Below are 21,413 nucleotides of genomic sequence, written 5' to 3'. Positions count from 1 at the left end.
TACGCTCCGCAAGACCATTGGCCTGAAGTGCATAAAGTGCAGTTTTAAGATGTAATATACCGTGGTCTTTCAAAAAGGTCTCCATCTCAGTGGAGACACATTGTACACCATTATCCGTTATGATGCATTTAGGAATTCCTTCACTCACAAACTCATCACGCAAAAAAACCACCACCACTTTAGTGTTAACAGAACCCACACATTTGGGAGAAACCCACTTAGACGTGTAATCTACAAGAAGAATTACAAATCTTTCAGACGGCAGTAATAAATCAAATGGACTCATTATATCCAAACCTAATTTAGACCAAGGTTGACTAGGAACATTAACCTGAGACAGTGGAGCCTTACTAACCACTTTATACTTGTCGTTAACAGAACACTGGTAACAGTCCTTGACCACACACTCAACTTCAGCATCCATATTGGGCCACCAATATCTCTCTCTTAAACGTGACTTAGTAAAGCTCCTGCCCATATGTCCATCATGGGCAAGGTTGATCAACTTAAATCTCATTAACAGAGGAGGAATCAACCTTTCACCTCTCATCAGGACATCATCAATAATGGTCAACTCATCTCTCACAGACCAAAAAGGCAAAAGATCAGAATCAATACCTCTGCTGCTATCAGGCCAACCATTAATAACCAAATCCTTCACCAGAGGAAAAATCTGATCACCCGATTGAGCACCGACCCATTCATCCAGAGAAATAGCCCTTTCACACACCCATGAAACATTGACAGAACCAACCTCCAAATGTTCAGTTTGATCTTGTAATGGTAATCTCGAGAGACAATCAGCTGCTTTATTCAAAGATCCAGGTAAATACTGTACTTGGAAATTAAACTCCTCCAATCCTTCACTCCAACATTTAAGTCGTGGGGTTAATCTTTCACTCTCCATACAAGAAAACACTTGTACAAGGGGTCTATGATCAGATTTCACTATGAACGGAATACCCCACAGATAAAATTTGAAGTGTTTGACAGCCCAAACAATAGCAAGAGCTTCTCTCTCTATACACGAATATTGTCCTTCAGCCTTCTTCAAGGCCCTTGAAGCAAAAGCTACTACTCTTTCTTCACCATTATCATACTGAGAAAGAACAGCTCCCAATCCAGATAGACTAGCATCCGTAGTTAAAAAAAGTCTTTTTCTTGGTATCAAAATGACCCAAACTAGGCAATTGACTGATAGTCCTCTTAACAACCAGAAAGGCATCATTACATCCAGTATTCCATTCAAAATGTACCCCTTTTCTCAAAAGATTCCTAATAGGCTCAACAACAGATGCAAAATGTTGTATTAAGTTCGCATAAAATTCAGCCAAACCAAGGAAAGACCGCACTTGATCTTTGTCAATAGGAGTAGGAGCATCCACAATACTCTTAGCTAACTCCAACTTAGGCTGTATTCCCTCGCCAGAGATCACATGACCAAGGTAGGTTACCGAGGTCACACCAATTTTACATTTTGCTTTATTCACAGTCAAACCTTTGTCAGCCAATTTACTTAAAACTGTTCTCAACCTAGTGTCATGCTCATTGTCGTCCTTGCCAAAAACAAGAATGTCATCCTGAAAAAAAAAAATATTAGAGACATCACCAACTACCAACTTCATGATTCTTTGAAAACATGCAGCGGCCGATGCCAACCCAAAAGGCATTCTTACAAAACGAAACGCCTCAAGAGGTGTAACAAAAGAGGTAAGATGTTTAGAATCATGATGAAGTGGTACTTGGTGGTAAGACGAGGATAAGGCTAACACAGAAACATTTTTTGCACCTGACAACATAGTAATGGATTCAGCAATATTCGGGAGCGGTTGGCGATCCACCCATTTGTTTAACCCCCATTTGCATTTGGTTAACCCCCTGAGGTCCACACACATGTGGATGCTCTTCCCACCATCCTTTGGGGCCAAAACCACCGGGGCCAACCATTCTGAAGACTCAATTTCTTCTATGACATTCAATTCAATAAGTCTAGCCAGTTCTTGTTTGAGTGGAGTCAGCATCATATTCAGAACTTTTCTTACTTTATATACACAAGGGATAGCATTTTTATTTAAGATAATACGATGCTCAAAACCTTTTAATAAGCCTAACTTGTCAGAAAAAACATGAGGAAAATCATCAAAAAACTTGTTTGATGAAGAAATTTGATCAATAAGCATAACTTGGTCGGAAGGTTTGAGAGCATTAGGATTGAGAATAATTCCTAAATCCCTCTGATGTCTCCATCCTAATAAATTATCACCTCTGTAAGCAACATAAATTTTGCCTACGGTTTCACGACCTTAGAAATGAATTCTCATCACTGTGTAACCTGAAACATCAATACGGGAACCATTGTAGCTAACTGGGTTAATATCAGGTTTGATCAATTCCACTTTGGGAAAAGTTTTGTTCCAGTTTTCATTTCCTATTAGTGTGAAAGGCGAACCAGAGTCAGCTAAAACTACAAAGTTTTCTCCCCCAATCACTACATTACACTCAGGCATAGTAATAGGATCAGCATCAATGACACCATCACTGGTAACACAAGAAATAACTAATCTAGGATTGCCTTGTACAAATTCTGCATTTTCTACACAATGTACTTTTCCAGCAGATTTACAAACTCTGGCATAGTGTCCTTTTATGCCACATTTAAGACATGTTGCTGATTTTGCATAACAATTGGGAAAAGAAGAAGAATGATTGGAACTACCACAACGATAACACTTGATCTTACTACGATCAAATGGAGGTTTAATTTTAGAGTGCTGATTAACTTTACAAATGCTGTCTTCTGAAGCAATTGGTTGAATACTACTGTGAGGACTGGACGCAATGGATTGGCTGACTTCATGGATACTGCTGGAAGAGGGAGAACAATCAGTAGAAACTTTATGCTACTTCATTTCCTTAGCCCAACCAGAAGTGTTCTCAATAGCTTCCACAATGGATATAGCTTTTCTCAAAGAAGGATTCTTTGATAGAAGTTTCTCTTGTACTCTTGAACTATTGGTACATCTTACTAGCTGATCGCGAATCAAAGATTCAGTAAGAGCACCAAACTCACAAGTTCTTGCTAGAGTTTTCAATGAAGCTACATAGTTTCCAACTTTCTCTTTAGGCTCTTGTGCTCTCATAAAGAATTTATGTCGTTCAAGAACCACATTAATTCTGGGTCCAAAATAATCCTCTAACATTTTTAACGACATTTGGAAAATATCAGCGGGAGAATCCCCAGAACCATTACCTAAAGGTATTTTGTCAATACTGTCATAAATGTTACGACCTTCCATTCCTAAATTATGAAGTAAAATGGCTTGCTTTCTTAATGCAGAGAATTTCTCCCCCCCAATAGCTACTAAATATGAATCAAATACATTTTTCCATCTTTTCAATGGAAGTAGGGGTTCACCTTTTTCACATAAAAAGGCTGGAGGTTGAGTCATAGAAGTGGAGCTCATGTTAACTAAGTTATAAGCACAACAATAAATAAAGAAGTTAAAATACCAGAACGAAAAAATTCAAAAACAACTGAGGAAATGTCAATAAAAATCCAAAAAGTGTGTGTATCACAGAGGTAATACACAGTAAAATGAAAAGAGAAGAAGGAAGAAAAAAAAATGAGTCACTGCGATCACTGCAGATATCCTTTCTGTTGAGTTTGCAAGAGAAATCCAAAGTAAGTCCCAAAATAGTCCAAAACGTAGATAGTCTGGACGAAGTAACGCTTTAATAAACAGACGCTAAAAAACCGAAAACAAACCTTGAAGTTCTCCGTGAACGATGTTGTGACAGAGTCCGGTAACTAAGGATACTTAAAATGGCGGCTTGCGTGCTTAAATGACGTTTAAGCGCGATGACGTCACACGCATAACGCACAGCCAGCCAGTCAGTAAAATTCCAAAGCGTGAGGAAGAAGAATGGCCGAACGTAGTGGAACCGGAGCAGCGCGAGTGAGGAGAGAGCGAGGCAGCAGGCAAGGCACGCTCCATAACGGTAAGGGGAACCATTATAAATCAAGAGTAAACAGAGGCTTAGTTTTGCTCAATTAGCTCGGTTTCTTCCACAAAAAAAACGTTACTTTGGTTGCTTTCAGAATCGATGCCACAAAGTTCACGGAGGTGTTGATAAAATAAGGATTACTAAAAAAATCCGATTTTCATGAAATCTCTTGAAAGTCAAAATTCACCCAAATAATCCAAACAAAGTGAAATACTCCAAACGAGGTGAAATAATCCAAACGAGGTCACATATCCAATTCGCTCGAAGTAATCCAAACAAAGTCATATATTCAGTATTATAAAATCCAGTAGTTCTTGTCTATAATGAAGACTTCCTTAGAAAAAAACGGTGTAAGTAGGTTCAGGGTTAAGTGGTGATGTGGCTTGTCCCTTCCAAGCTTCCAATCGTCGCCAGTGTTAAAAAGTGATAGACACCAGAAGATCTGTCCAAAAGAAGATTTATTCAGCATAACATCACCAACAGTCTCCACAGATGCCTCTAACTCCTTCCAGCTCCAATGCCACTCTGACTACAGTAGAAGCATGCAGAGAAGAAATGTAGAAGGCAGAGAACACTAAGTATGTCACAGTACCAGTCATATAAATAAGTGAGATGCACATTACAACACATTGTCAATGTGAATGTCATTTAGCTATTTTGTCTAGCAACACATCTGCTGTTCAGCATGGTTGAAAGTCACTGAAAACCCAGAATCACAGGATATTGAGCTGACGCTGAGTCTCTTCGCCCCCCATGTTGAGTTTTTTGTCTTGCCCCTCCAAACTCAAAAAAGCGGTATGATGTGGCCTGCACTGGCTGCACCATAGCACTTTTTTCAGTCACTTTCAGCCATGCTCAACAGCAGGGCCGGACTGGCTACCGGGCAGTTAGGAATGCTGCTGAGCTGGGGGGTGATTTCGTTAATCGGGACCTGCGTGAGCTAAACGAAATTCGTTTTGCTTTCAGTATTTCGCAGCACACACAGGTCTCCATGGACGAAATCAGCCTCCACTGCAGTAAAATCAGGCAGCAGCTCGGCAGCATTCCTAACTGCCTGGTAGCCAGTCCGGCCCTGCTGAAAAGCGGATGTGCTGCTAGACAACATAGCTAAAAGACACTCACATTGACAAGTCCCATCACTTGGGCATTGCCGAGACCTATTGCCTTTGCCAATGCTTGTTTGGTATTAACAGGGGCTTGCTGAACAAATGTGGAAGTGATAATGAGAAACAGTTGTGGAGCTTTGAAGTGAAGTGGGGATATGGTGTAGCGCCCAGAGCTGCCGACAGGGGAACTGGGTAACCAGGCTCGAATCTCAGGGTAGACTGAACACTTTGTGAATCTGGGCAAATCACTTACGCTCCCCCCCTGCCTACAACAATCAATTTGTGTGATTGTGTAATGTAATTGGTGAACATTTAAATCACTCCAATACCATCGGCTGGTGTTAGCATGATGGCAAGATGGAGGACAGAAAAAGTGCTCCATTACCATCAGATCATGCAAAAAAACACAAAGCAGCAGCGACAAGGGAGGTCGTGGGGGGACGGGTCAAGCAGTAAAGCAGAAGGCGATGGGCACGCAACAATGGGGAATTTTGTTTTTTTAATTGAAGCAGGATCAACGTCAAAAATGTATGTGTCATTGTTTAATGTAACTGATGAGCACTTAAAGCGCTATAGACAACTTTTAAAGAAATTCATTTGTTTATGTACATGTGCATGCATTTTTGTGGTATGTGTGTATGTATACAAGGGAGATGGCCTGAAAACACAAGTACTACCATGGAGTGCTTGAAAACAAAGACAAAAATAGCTCCGCAAACTGGGAGCAGTGTAAGGAGATAGGTACTTGGTTCATACACTTTGGGAGGGCCAAATACAAGAAGAGGGCCTGACGCCTGCATGCCATGATGAATGGCATCAAAGAAAATGAGAGCGACGCAGAAGTTCACCAATGATAGGAGATGGGGTGCATGCGTTGTCTAGCCGAGACTTGAAAACGACCTTCACAAATCAGTTTTGCCTTAAGTATTTCTACTGCATTTCATAGTTGCTTCATGGTGTGCGCGCATATTTGCAATGGATCATTATGGAGAAAAGCTAAAATGACATGAAATGTTGTGATTCATGCAATGGTTTTGGTGCCTCTCCCCACCCCCTGTTTTGTGGAATGTGGATGCAGCTATTTTTTAGTACATTCAGCAAAACAATAAAACACATTTCCTTAGTCATACTTATGATTACTCGGAGAACAGACAAGCTTTCTTTAAACTAAAACATTCTCCTGATTAGGACCTCATCTTTATTTCAATCCACATTTCAGCTACCGAAATTTAAACCAATAATTACTTGTTGAGCCTCACCAAATCAAAAACAAAGTTTTATTATCAGGAGGTAAGCAACATTCTGATATGAAAAACAGCTTGGAAAATATAGTATTCCTCAATGGACTGCAATTAAATCTCTAGAAGTGATCTCTTCACTGCTTGTTCTATGGCTAGTGATGGAGCGAGGTTCAGAATGACATTTTGTTCTGACTCGCAAAGTAAAGCTTCCATAAAACAATAACTGTATTAACTGGTGTGTGAAGAATTAATAATCAACATAGTTTAAAAATGCATTCACACAACACGAGGGACTAACTTGTGTGCTCTATGTTGCAAAAGCAAGTGCGTATAAAATAATAAACTAACCTTGTCTATTGTCTTTGTCAGTATTAAATGCGGCTGTTTAATTAATGGCATGAGCTTATTTTGTGTGCTTATGTTATGTCTTTTCGTCTTTTATGTGGCATAAGCTCGTGGAAAATCCTGCGGCCTATAAGAAGAAGGTTGATATGAAATGCAGCTTTGTGTGCACAGATAGGTAACATAGATTAATGAGTTAATAATTAGCAAAGGGGGTGGGTAACAGAATGGCTCTCAATTCTCTAATTAATTGATGTCTTGTGTTTGTTTAAATAATAGTTTCGAGAGAGGCCTAAGGCCTGGAAAAGAAATGGCAGTGGTCAGTGAAATCTGTCCAGAGTGGAGCCTTGTATTCGCACAGCAGTGGAAACTTTTACCACGTTGTTGATTTTGACAGAAAATGCAAACTATTAACTGTGCAGAGCGTACTCTCAGTGAAGATGGCTGAAGGACAGGAAGCCAGGCGACATTGCCAAGGTTAGGAAGTCGAAGACTGTATCTTGAAAGAAATGTTTCTCTTTTGAGGAAGCCAAAAGTCGCGTGAACAGAAAGACAATAGAGCTTAAGAAAAGGCTCGATTTTGGTGTGGAGATGCGATGACACGTAATGGACTGACATAAGTCAACCAATAAGGACACTGGATGGCAAAGAAAATTATACATTTGAGTGAGATTAGCTAGACAGAAAAGGTATAAAACTTGACCTCATGGGCAGGAGGGCGCTTCTCGCTTTCCGATTCCTGAAGGGCGTGTCGCGCTGTTGGACTCTTTGGCACACGTAAGGATAATAGGCTTAAATGATTTTCCTTTTCAGGTGAAGCAAAGAATAGTTAGGGAAATAGCTTGAGGGAATGGAAACTGTCATATTACTTTAATTCATGCTTACTGATTTGCTTTGATGATGTCAGTCTAATAAATCATTTTCCTTGAAATGCTGCTTTAATTGCTAATAAAAAGATTTCTTATTAAAATGCTCTTTCTTGAATATTAAAGTTAATAAAATTAGATTTTGAAACGACAAGCTGGTCTTGTTTATTCATGGTCTAGTTACCATTAGCTGATCCATTTACCTTAGTGACTTAATTATATGATAAATGTTTGAAAAACCATGATAAGAAATGATAAACTGCAGATGTATATAGATATGTAAATAGTTTGTGAATAGTTCTGATTAATTAGGTCACATGATTCAGTTGCCCAAAAATTGTCTTGTTGGTTTATGGGCCTTGTGAGTGATTTATGATAAATGGTGAGTATCATGGTGTTGGGTAGCGTTGTTGAGAAAGTTTTTCTATAGGGGCGCTGGATCACTAGTTATTCCAATTCTGCTGTATCCTTGCCAAGCTATTATTTCGAACAACACCAAATACAGATACCACAAGTTTTACAGCGCATTGATTCGATTCTCATACTACCAAGAGAGAACATTGCTGTCCGACCCTTAGGAGGTTAATGTAGCCTCCTTTGTTACCTAGCAAGAAGTTTAAGGTTAAAACTTTGACCTTGACTAGCAAAACTGGCTATAAAAATCACAGAGTTTTTTTTACATCCGCTGTAAATTTATAGTCAGGGCCACTGGAATTATGCAATTGCACGGCTGTGGCGTTTTTCCGCATAATTATGGTTCTGCCGCATTTGCTACATAATCCATCACCTGCTGCATAATCTTCTGATTTTAACAATAATAATTCTAGCTCAAATGGTTCAAAAGTTACAAAGAACACAGGGACGCATGTTGCCACAGAGTGAAATGCCCTTTGCAAGATCCCTTTTCTGTTGCATATTTCTATGTTTGGGTGTTAAACTTCCACTAATGAGGTGCAACTTGTGCCCCGACAGTGTTAACAATTGTAAAAATGGCAATATAATGAAGTGATACTATCAGAAACTGTGCCGCATTACGTGACATAATTTGCCTTTTCTGGCTTCATAATTTAGTCAACACTACCACATAATTTCACCCTCTCCTGCTGTATAATTCGAGGGATCCTGCCTATAGTCCTACTCTGAAATCGCGCAATGAAAAACCTTTGCATTAGGGTGGAAGAATATCTTTCGGTTGACATGTTCACATCTGTGGCTCATGCCCTGAAGATCTCTTTTGAAAGGCTGGAGAAAACCTCTTATGTGACTTTGTCATGAATTCTGAGTGTATGCAGTGCTCCAATGTCTGTGGTTAGTGGCAGGCTATAAGTTCCATCATGATGAATCCTACCAACTGAGAAGAAATTGTATGTGTTTGAGACATGTGAAATTGTACATACTGTGATGAGAATTAAAGGACCTCTGAATCTATCGCGAGTTTCTCAAAGGTTTGATACAACAACTAGCATTCCGTTGTTAGGTCGAGCCTAGGCAGCGCGCATGCGCTGCCTCTCAAAATGCTGTATCTACTTCTGTGGGCTTTCACAGCGCCCATCAAATGCCCATCACTTTCATTAATTCCCTGGCCTGCCTTTAAAAATTTCTTTGGATTCTTAGGTAAATGCTTTACATTTGTCCTGCTTTTTGACTGTGTTGTTCCCGCCCTTGAGACTGGCCCTTTTACCCAGATCAGTTCAGTTCTGGCCATTTAGTTTTGGTGCACTACTTTTCTTTTGACTCAGCTTGTGGTGCCCCCCCCCCCCCCACCACCACCACCTTCCACCTGTTGCTGGCTCCATTTCCTATTTGTGTCAGCACTGTCGCAATTCAGTTAATCTCCCTGTGCGGCGCCATCCACCCACCACCTCCTGTCCCTCGTTCTATTTGCTATTTATATTTTCGTGCAGTGATTTATGATTTTTTTCTATTTAGTTTAACTGCAGACTGCCCTTTGTGCACGCACAGCGCCGGATGACATCTGCTGCTTCTTCCTATAGACGGTTGGGTCATTTCCACTTGCTTAACATAACTGCTTCCTTGTCGAAGAGGCTAGCAGGTAACTCATCTTCACCCACACCTAATGGAACGTGTGCATAGTTATTAGGGATGCAGAAACAACCTGACCATTTTTATCAAGAATTAAATGCTACAGTCTTCAAACTGCTATTCGCTCACCTTGGTTTGGTATGCGGCTCGAACAGTGTCTACAGACTACAGCGACTTCACAACCAATCAGTGAATTGAAATTCTATGCAACGTCCTAGGATTGGTTGAGGTGACGACAATGCGCCAATCCTACATCCCCTAAATTGTCACGAGTTCTGCCCACACCCACACATTTCCTTCAAATGTTCAGCTGTGGGATAGGCTGTCAAGAGATCCGGAAGTACTAAAATAACAAATGTTGCCTGTTGAAAGACGAAAAATAATAGGCAATAGACTTTGGTTTAAGTTTGTGGATGGTTCTTGTGAGTAACGCTCATCTTATGCATGCCTAATGATCTCGCTCTCCAGCTGAACGTGACCTATGTTACAATACAACTAACTAATCCCTGAGAAAGGGCTCTTGAAAACTGTAACTTTCGATTCTTCAATTGTTTTTACTTTTCTTCTTAATTTATATATCGTGTTTGGAGAAATATCATTAGACCTGTTAAAGGTGTCTGTTCACACTTTCCTTCTGTTATGACAATTGAAGTAATTTTTTTTTGCTTACCTTATTCATAACTGTTTGCTTCTGCTTGATTTCTTCATTCACCATTTGTTTGCCTACCTCAGTAATTTTGTCTGAATTACGTGTTGTATTACGACTTGTATATTTTATATCACCTGGACCTGTTTGGGAGTTGTTTGATGGCCTTTATTGAATACTGTGTGACAGCTATCAACATTCTGAACAGGTGAACCACAGAGCATGGGATTTTACAGCGCCTGGAGCGCCTGCATTCAACACCTTTTTGAAGGGGTGGCACCTGTGTGATTGTCATGAACAAAGTTACTTCATCTGTCACTTGAGGGACGGCAACAGGTGCGCATGCTGTAGGCAGGAAGGGGCAGGATTCCTATGCCTAGCTTGGGAATCCCCGACTGTCAATGAATATTGGCAACAAGTTTTCAGTGCTCTGGAACAAATGGTGGGATCTCCCCTACAGGCCTCCCCGGTTACAGCTATACTGGGATACTCCGATGGGGCTGAAACTACACATAAGAAGTTTCTAGCATTAGGTCTACTGATAGCAAAACGCAAAGTCGCGTGCAGGTGGGGCAGAGGCAGAGCTCCTAAATTCAAAGATTGGTTCTTGGATATGACAACATGGCAGGAACAAGCCCTTATATATGCAAAGTTGCTCCCACCCACGACAAAACCTAAGGACATATGGGAACCTCTTAAAACTTATCTTCTTTCTATTCCAGAAACTGCATCAAACATTAAAGAGAGGGAGGAGATGGAGGGGCACTGATAGACACAGCCCAGGGCGCAAACAGATCAAAACCCCCACAAGGTCGCAGCAGGGACCGAGTCCCGATTAAGCTCAATAGTAGCATGCAGATCGGATGCGTAGCGCTGTTAGACAACATTCTAATTAGTCTCATAAGGTTATCATATGCCCGTGACTGTAGTACAAAGTGCAGGCCTTTATATAGACAACCAGGATATGACTTACATTCAATGCTGTCACTTATTTGTCTCATTAGCTCAACCCTATGATGAAAACTGTAACACACCCTTGTTAACATGCACTGATTGTAATATGTAATGTAGAGACTGTGAACTTTTTTGTTGTTGACATTTTTGTTCTTCATGTTGTATATTTACTGGATGCAGAAGTCCTGTAAGAGTTGCACCAATTATATGCAAATACCACAAATAAATAATATATATATATTTTTTTAAGTTACTTCATCTGTGGCTGAGTGCACCAGTTAACGATGACCTGCTATGTGAAATAAGTACCTCTAAATACATGGTAAACCAAAGAACCAACACATTCTGGCTAACTGCTTCGTGGTCATAACAAAAAATACTTATCTCTGTATACTTTATAGTTGATAACAATTTTTAAAAACTTTGGAGTTCGAAGTGGCTTGCTGACCTGTTTAGAGGACTTCAACGCCTCTTCAGGGGCAGTGCATGTGACATGAATGAAATTATAGATCTGATACCTAGCTGTTGTTTTAATAATACATATTTTTTTATGTTGGTGACATGCACCCCCAGTAGTTGGCTCCCATGGCACAGATGACATTTGCTGTGTAGCCCGTAGCACTCCTAACTCCCACCCCTGTCAGCTACTACCCTGGAAGCCATTGCCCGATGTAAGCGGGCCCAACCAAATTAAAGGTGAACACAAAACAAAAGGCTGATTGACTGGCACCAATTTCCTAGAATGGAGCACCTCTGGTGTCAGGCTTCCACAATGTATTATCACCTTTTGCCTTCACGATAAGTGGCATTTGTGGCTCAAATCTAAGACTCTGAAACGTGTTTCCCATAAGTGATATGTTGTAACTAATACGTGCCAACATGGCAATCCTTTTTGGACAGCCCCCAAAGCTTGCGCAGCATTAGGATAATCCTTATATCTTTTGTGCTCATTATGCCTAACCCACAAAAATTGGCACTCTTGCTCTCAAGGTAAGTGCCACCCTATTTATCCACAACATGGTAAGTCAAGCCTCTCTTTTCAGACCCACAATAAGTCACCTCGTGCCCTAAACCCTTAGCCAATAGCTCTGACTAATACTTATAAGGTCCCAATAACAAGACATATTGGCTATGCCAATGCTTGTTTTAAAATGTCTTTATTAAGCTTTGTATCAAGAATGACAATAGAACAGGGGGGCATATTACCAACGTTAAGCGATATTTATCGCTAAAGATGCTTAGCAACTAATTTTTTAACGCTAAGCATCGTCAGAAATTATCGCAGATAAACCTTGCTATTATCAAGGTTTATCGCAAATGCGATAAAAAACGGCCGCAATGCATGAATATCGCTGAAAAGTCAGCGATATTCATGCATTACCGAGCTAATGCTCTTAGCCATGTTATCCACCTCCCATTGCATAACATGGCTAAGAACTGCTCAGGGCAGGTGTTAGTTTTTGGAGATATTCGCGCTTAGCGCGAATATCTCCAAAAGTTGGTAATAGGAGATAGCGATGTTAGCGACTGTTTCCAGTCGCTAACATCTTGGCACGCCCACTTTGCATGTCATTAGTGATAAATATCACTGACATGCAAAGTGGGGCCCAAGATGGTCGCTATCTCCTACTAGCTGTCGCTAACTGGTGTTAGAGACAGCTAGGTAATAGGGAGATAATTTTATCTCCGCTTTCTTGGCTTTTAAAGCCAAAAAAGCGGAGATAAACCCCCTTGATAATATGCCCCAAAGTGTTGCCAATACCATAGCTGAGTACATCGCTAAACTCTTAACATTGGCAGCAAACAAGGCAAACCTCAAAATAACGAACTGAGGTAAAAGGGAAAACAAGGGGTTTAAGGTGCAGAAACGACAACAGAGCAGGCTGTTTGGGCATAGGCATGAAGCTGAAGGTAAAGCATCCAACAGTTTTCTTAAGCATTATCCGAATGGCGAGGAAGAGGAGGAGGTCCGCCCGGGGACGCCATGGTAAAGATGTGAGTGTTTTTTAATTGTTTTAAATTACTGTTAACGTATATCTTAAATAGGGAGGTGGAGGTGGACGGCGTAGCGGAGCTACCCGGAGTGCCACGGAGTTTGTTGTCAACTCCGTGGAACTCCGCGTAGCCCCGCTACGCACACTACGCCCAGGGTTACCTGCAGCACCATGGTCATGAACCTTTGCAAGCAATGATTACATGTGAAACCGAGGGCAGCGCTCACGTGTACCCTGGGTCAAGCCAATGGGTGCCACCATGTGCAACATAAAATAGCTTGTGAAATGGCTTAATTCACAATTAAGGGCTCGATAGCCCATTGGCACATTACCCGGTAGTGACACTTGATTTAGATGCCACTGGAAACCAAGTTAAAAAAACAGACCCAGTCTGTGTTGTACCACTACATGGTTTATAGAGAATGTCGACTTAAAAGTGTCTTTTCAAGTAGTAAATTCCAATTAATGAGCGTATAAGGATAGTACAAGTGCAATTCTGTTAAGAATTCTGGGGCATATTATCAAGCACGTCGTTAACATTATAGCCGTTTTAGCGGCAGAAAACTGCCGCTAAAGCGGCGATAATGGGCTGGATAATACGCCGTAGAGACTTCCCATAGAAGCCATGTTCACACCAGAACATGGGCTTCTATGGGAATTCACAAGGGCGTATTATCAAGCCCATTATCGCCGTTTTAGCAGCAGTTTTCTGCCACTAAAGCGGCGATAATGTTAACGCCGTTTCTTAATAATATGCCCCCCTGTTTTTCACAGACCTACAATAAAGGCACTGCCACCTTGCCCTCACCACATATCTGTGATAACTGTATTTCAATTTACCCTGTTGAAAGAAACAGGACATCGGCCGGAGCAGCCACGAGAGGTGCAATAGAAGAGCTTTTAGGCAACGCGTGCCAGTATATAGCCAGGGTCAGGTCATGGCTAGGGTGCCACCTGATCTAATAGGCACTACCAGTATTATGGTGTTCCGGTGGGTTAAAAAATAAACAAAATCACCTAAAGCCGTGTTTTATTCCCTTATCTGTACATGATTCATATAGCAAATATAAAGAGAAAGCATTTTTAAATGTGTGCTATAGCTGAATTAAAGATTCATGACTTATAATTAAAATAAACAAAGACAGAGAGTCATGTTACCAATGAATACATACGATGTCCTTTACATTCCTATTCAGATTCACGTCTGGGCCTTTGCAGACTCTTAAAACATCAACTAACGGACAGTGTTGTTCTCTTAGAAAGGTGGCAACCCTAGTAATGCTGGAGGGGTGAACTGCAAAGGTGTGTCTTTTTACGACATGAAAACGTGTAACAAAACAGTGCGAGTGTCATTCGATGAAAATGAAAGTGGCCCAATGAGTATGTGTTTTGAACTAGTTCACGAGTAAATATGCTTTTACTCTTTTATTGTGTGGTGCAAAAATCATATTCCATGTTATCATCAAAGCACATTTAAAGCAAATCAATAAAGGTTCTGCTTGAGTTGAGTCCTCACAGCCTGCAACACCGAGTGAGCTGATGACACTGTATGAGGGCTCTGAGAGGCGACGGTCCACCCCTGTGCACCTCATGGGCCTCCTTTCCCCCACCTTCTCCCTTTGTTTTTTGAGAAAATGATTACCCAGAATTGGACCTGTGTTTCTTCTCTACCGGAAAATGTGGCAGCAAATATCGCAATGATCCATTTAATGTCACTATGCATCTCTTTTACGGCGCTGTACTGCAGCGTGTGTTAAAACTTGCTGCTCACAGCACTTTGGGGCACATTATCAAGCACGGCGATAACATTATCGATGCTTTAGCTGCAGAAAACTGCCGCTAAAGAGGCGATAATGGGCTTGATAATATGCCCTTGAGAATTCAAATAGAAGCCCATGTTCACACCAGAACATGGGCTTCTATTGGAATTCTCAAGGGCATATTATAAAGCCCAACTGCCGCTAAAGCAGCGATAATTTTAACGCCCGCCCTTGATAACATGCCCCTGTGTTATTTTATTAACAACTCCTGCGGGCGGGTGGGGGCAGAAAATGGGCACTGGGCAGTGGCAAGCAGTTAAAGGTGGAAGGTCAAGCAAAAAGTACGAGGGAGGACAGGTAGGTGCAAGCACACGGGTGAGGGAAGTCGGGAGGAACACAGAGGGGGGAGGAGTACACAAAGGAGTCAGCTGAGAAAACACGCCATGTCATACACCAGGCGCTGGAGCAAGCTTTCCTTGAAATAATGAAAAAGCATAAAAATATCTCAGAACATAATTGCGATGCACTTGGAAACACTTTAAAAAAAACTCAGTTACACTGCAGGATGTTTTAGAGCTTTAATAAAAAGGAAAATAAACACATGACATGCTGCCGGTTTAAGAAACACAAGCAAGATGCGTTCACAAACACTTCCTCAAATAAAACAAAAAGTAGTGCCCCAAAAAAATGGAAGGTCACAAGTATTTGGGCCATGCTCCTTAGGAGGGAACTGCAAATACAACAGTTGATGGACAAAATGCAGAACAATGTCATACATTCACCCCAGTATAGAGATCTGGGCCTAAATCCATCATTCTTTTGCACTCCACACCACCCCACTTCAGACATGGCCATATGCAAATCAGCCTTGACCCTGTGCCTCATGGGAACAGTCCAGCCCGAACTGCCAAGCCAAGTCTTGCCTGGACCAGAATCAAGCATCCTAGGACCGGTTTCTGGCTATCAGCCGTCTTCAGCCAGGATAGCGTGACTCCAGTGGTGTGGAGAAAATGGGACTCACGTCTGAGTATACCCATCCCACTCGGGGTGACAAATGCAAATACAACAGTTGATGGACAGAATGCAGAACAATGTCATACATTCACCCCAGTACAGAGATCTGGGCCTAAATCCATCGTTTTTTGCACTCCACACCACCCCAGTTCAGACATGGCCATATGCAAATCAGCCTTGACCCTGTGCCTCATGGGAACAGTCCAGCCCGAACTGCCAAGCCATGTCTTTCCTGGACCGGAATCAAGCATCCTAGGACTGGTTTCTGGCTATCAGCCGTCTTCAGCCAGGATAGCGTGACTCCAGTGGTGTGGAGAGCATGGGACTCACGTCTGAGCATACCCATCCCACTCGGGGTGACAAATGCAAATACAACAGTTGATAGACAAAATGCAGAACCATGTCATACATTCACCCCAGTACAGAGATCTGGGCCTAAATCCATCGTTTTTTTGCACTCCACACCTCCCCAGTTCAGACATGGCCATATGCAAATCAGCCTAGACCCTGTGCCTCATGGGAACAGTCCAGCCCGAACTGCCAAGCCATGTCTTTCCTGGACCGGAATCAAGCATCCTAGGACCGATTTCTGGCTATCAGCCGTCTTCAGCCAGGATAGCGTGACTCCAGTGGTGTGGAGAGCATGGGACTCACGTCTGAGCATACCCATCCCACTCGGGGTGACAAATGCAAATACAACAGTTGATGGACAGAATGCAGAACAATGTCATACATTCACCCCAGTACAGAGATCTGGGCCTAAATCCATCGTTTTTCTGCACTCCACACCACCCCAGTTCAGACAAGGCCATATGCAAATCAGCCTAGACCCTGTGCCTCATGGGAACAGTCCAGCCCGAACTGCCAAGCCATGTCTTTCCTAGACCGGAATCAAGCATCCTAGGACCGGTTTCTGGCTATCAGCCGTCTTCAGCCAGGATAGGGTGACTCCAGTGGTGTGGAGAGCATGGGACTCACGTCTGAGCATACCCATCCCACTCTGGGTGACAAATGCAAATACAGCAGTTGATGGAGGGAATGCAAAACAATGTCATACATTCACCCCAGTACAGAGATCTGGGCCTAAATCCATCGTTTTTTTGCACTCCACACCACCCCAGTTCAGACATGGCCATATGCAAATCAGCCTTGACCCTGTGCCTCATGGGAACAGTCCAGCCCGAAATGCCAAGCCATGTCTTTCCTGGACCGGAATCAAGCATCCTAGGACCGGTTTCTGGCTATCAGCCGTCTTCAGCCAGGATAGCGTGACTCCAGTGGTGTGGAGAGCATGGGACTCACGTCTGAGCATACCCATCCCACTCGGGGTGACAAATGCAAATACAACAGTTGATGGACAGAATGCAGAACAATGTCATACATTCACCCCAGTACAGAGATCTGGGCCTAAATCCATCGTTTTTTTGCACTCCACACCACCCCAGTTCAGACATGGCCATATGCAAATCAGCCTTGACCCTGTGCCTCATGGGAACAGTCCAGCCCGAACTGCCAAGCCATGTCTTTCCTGGACCGGAATCAAGAATCCTAGGACCGGTTTCTGGGTATCAGCCGTCTTCAGCCAGGATAGCGTGACTCCAGTGGTGTGGAGAGCATGGGACTCATGTCTGAGCATACCCATCCCACTCGGGGTGACAAATGCAAATACAACAGTTGATGGACAGAATGCAGAACAATGTCATACATTCACCCCAGTCCAGAGATCTGGGCCTAAATCCATCGTTTTTCTGCACTCCACACCACCCCAGTTCAGACATGGCCATATGCAAATCAGCCTAGACCCTGTGCCTCATGGGAACAGTCCAGCCCGAACTGCCAAGCCATGTCTTTCCTAGACCGGAATCAAGCATCCTACGACCGGTTTCTGGCTATCAGCCGTCTTCAGCCAGGATAGGGTGACTCCAGTGGTGTGGAGAGCATGGGACTCACGTCTGAGCATACCCATCCCACTCGGGGTGACAAATGGAAATACAACAGTTGATGGACAGAATGCAGAACAATGTCATACATTCACCCCAGTACAGAGATCTGGGCCTAAATCCATCGTTTTTTTGCACTCCACACCACCCCAGTTCAGACATGGCCATATGCAAATCAGCCTTGACCCTGTGCCTCATGGGAACAGTCCAGCCCGAACTGCCAAGCCATGTCTTTCCTGGACTGGAATCAAGCATCCTAGGACCGGTTTCTGGCTATCAGCCGTCTTCAGCCAGGATAGCGTGACTCCAGTGGTGTGGAGAGCATGGGACTCATGTCTGAGCATACCCATCCCACTCGGGGTGACAAATGCAAATACAACAGTTGATGGACAGAATGCAGAACAATGCCATACATTCATCCCAGTACAGAGATCTGGGCCTAAATCCATCGTTTTGTTTGCACTCCACATCACCCCAGTGCAGACATGGACATATGCAAATCAGCCTTGACCCTGTGCCTCATGGGAACAGTCCAGCCCGAACTGCCAAGCCATGTCTTTCCTGGACCGGAATCAAGCATCCTAGGGCTGATTTCTGGCTATCAGCCGTCTTCAGCCAGGATAGCGTGACTCCAGTGGTGTGGAGAGCATGGGACTCACGTCTGAGCATACCCATCACACTCGGGGTGACAAATGCAAATACAACAGTTGATGGACAGAATGCAGAACAATGTCATACATTCACCCCATTACAGAGATCTGGGCCTAAATCCAACTTTTTTTTGCACTCCACACCACCCCAGTTCAGACACGGCCATATGCAAATCAGCCTAGACCCTGTGCCTCATGGGAACAGTCCAGCCCGAGCTGCCAAGCCATGTCTTTCCTGGACTGGAATCAAGCATCCTAGGACTGGTTTCTGGCTATCAGCCGTCTTCAGCCAGGATAGCGTGACTCCAGTGGTGTGGAGAGCATGGGACTCACGTCTGAGCATACCCATCCCACTCGGGGTGACAAATGCAAATACAACAGTTGATGGACGGAATGCAAAACAATGTCATACATTCACCCCAGTACAGAGATCTGGGCCTAAATCCATCTTTTTTTGCACTCCACACCACCCCAGTTCAGACATGGCCATATGCAAATCAGCCTTGACCCTGTGCCTCATGGGAACAGTCCAGCCCGAACTGCCAAGCCATGTCTTTCCTGGACCGGAATCAAGCATCCTAGGACCGGTTTCTGGCTATCAGCCGTCTTCAGCCAGGATAGCGTGACTCCAGTGGTGTGGAGAGCATGGGACTCACGTCTGAGCATACCCATCCCACTCGGGGTGACAAATGGAAATACAACAGTTGATGGACAGAATGCAGAACAATGTCATACATTCACCCCAGTACAGAGATCTGGGCCTAAATCCATCGTTTTTTTGCACTCCACACCACCCCAGTTCAGACATGGCCATATGCAAATTTGCCTTGACCCTGTGCCTCATGGGAACAGTCCAGCCCGAACTGCCAAGCCATGTCTTTCCTGGACCGGAATCAAGCATCCTAGGACCGGTTTCTGGCTATCAGCCGTCTTCAGCCAGGGTAGCGTGACTCCAGTGGTGTGGAGAGCATGGGACTCATGTCTGAGCATACCCATCCCACTCGGGGTGACAAATGCAAACACAACAGTTGATGGACAGAATGCAGAACAATGTCATACATTCACCCAAATACAGAGATCTGGGCCTAAATCCATCGTTTTGTTTGCACTCCACACCACCCCAGTGCAGACATGGACATATGCAAATCAGCCTTGACCCTGTGTCTCATGGGAACAGTCCAGCCCGAACTGCCAAGCCATGTCTTTCCTGGACCGGAATCAAGCATCCTAGGACTGATTTCTGGCTATCAGCCGTCTTAGGCCAGGATAGCGTGACTCCAGTGGTGTGGAGAGCATGGGACTCATGTCTGAGCATACCCATCCCACTCGGGGTGACAAATGCAAATCCAACAGTTGATGGACAGAATGCAGAACAATGCCATACATTCACCCAAATACAGAGATCTGGGCCTAAATCCATCGTTTTGTTTGCACTCCACACCACCCCAGTTCAGACATGGCCATATGCAAATCAGCCTTGACCCTGTGCCTCATGGGAACAGTCCAGCCCGAACTGCCAAGCCATGTCTTTCCTGGACCGGAATCAAGCATCCTAGGACCGGTTTCTGGGTATCAGCCGTCTTCAGCCAGGATAGCGTGACTCCAGTGGTGTGGAGAGCATGGGACTCATGTCTGAGCATACCCATCCCACTCGGGGTGACAAATGCAAATACAACAGTTGATGGACAGAATGCAGAACAATGTCATACATTCACCCCAGTCCAGAGATCTGGGCCTAAATCCATCGTTTTTCTGCACTCCACACCACCCCAGTTCAGACATGGCCATATGCAAATCAGCCTAGACCCTGTGCCTCATGGGAACAGTCCAGCCCGAACTGCCAAGCCATGTCTTTCCTAGACCGGAATCAAGCATCCTACGACCGGTTTCTGGCTATCAGCCGTCTTCAGCCAGGATAGGGTGACTCCAGTGGTGTGGAGAGCATGGGACTCACGTCTGAGCATACCCATCCCACTCGGGGTGACAAATGGAAATACAACAGTTGATGGACAGAATGCAGAACAATGTCATACATTCACCCCAGTACAGAGATCTGGGCCTAAATCCATCGTTTTTTTGCACTCCACACCACCCCAGTTCAGACATGGCCATATGCAAATCAGCCTTGACCCTGTGCCTCATGGGAACAGTCCAGCCCGAACTGCCAAGCCATGTCTTTCCTGGACTGGAATCAAGCATCCTAGGACCGGTTTCTGGCTATCAGCCGTCTTCAGCCAGGATAGCGTGACTCCAGTGGTGTGGAGAGCATGGGACTCATGTCTGAGCATACCCATCCCACTCGGGGTGACAAATGCAAATACAACAGTTGATGGACAGAATGCAGAACAATGCCATACATTCATCCCAGTACAGAGATCTGGGCCTAAATCCATCGTTTTGTTTGCACTCCACATCACCCCAGTGCAGACATGGACATATGCAAATCAGCCTTGACCCTGTGCCTCATGGGAACAGTCCAGCCCGAACTGCCAAGCCATGTCTTTCCTGGACCGGAATCAAGCATCCTAGGGCTGATTTCTGGCTATCAGCCGTCTTCAGCCAGGATAGCGTGACTCCAGTGGTGTGGAGAGCATGGGACTCACGTCTGAGCATACCCATCACACTCGGGGTGACAAATGCAAATACAACAGTTGATGGACAGAATGCAGAACAATGTCATACATTCACCCCATTACAGAGATCTGGGCCTAAATCCAACTTTTTTTTGCACTCCACACCACCCCAGTTCAGACACGGCCATATGCAAATCAGCCTAGACCCTGTGCCTCATGGGAACAGTCCAGCCCGAGCTGCCAAGCCATGTCTTTCCTGGACTGGAATCAAGCATCCTA

This window comes from Lissotriton helveticus, chromosome 5_1, assembly GCF_964261635.1.
Source record: "Lissotriton helveticus chromosome 5_1, aLisHel1.1, whole genome shotgun sequence".
NCBI classification, from domain to species: Eukaryota; Metazoa; Chordata; class Amphibia; order Caudata; family Salamandridae; genus Lissotriton; species Lissotriton helveticus.
Note: the sequence above shows the minus strand (reverse complement) of the source record.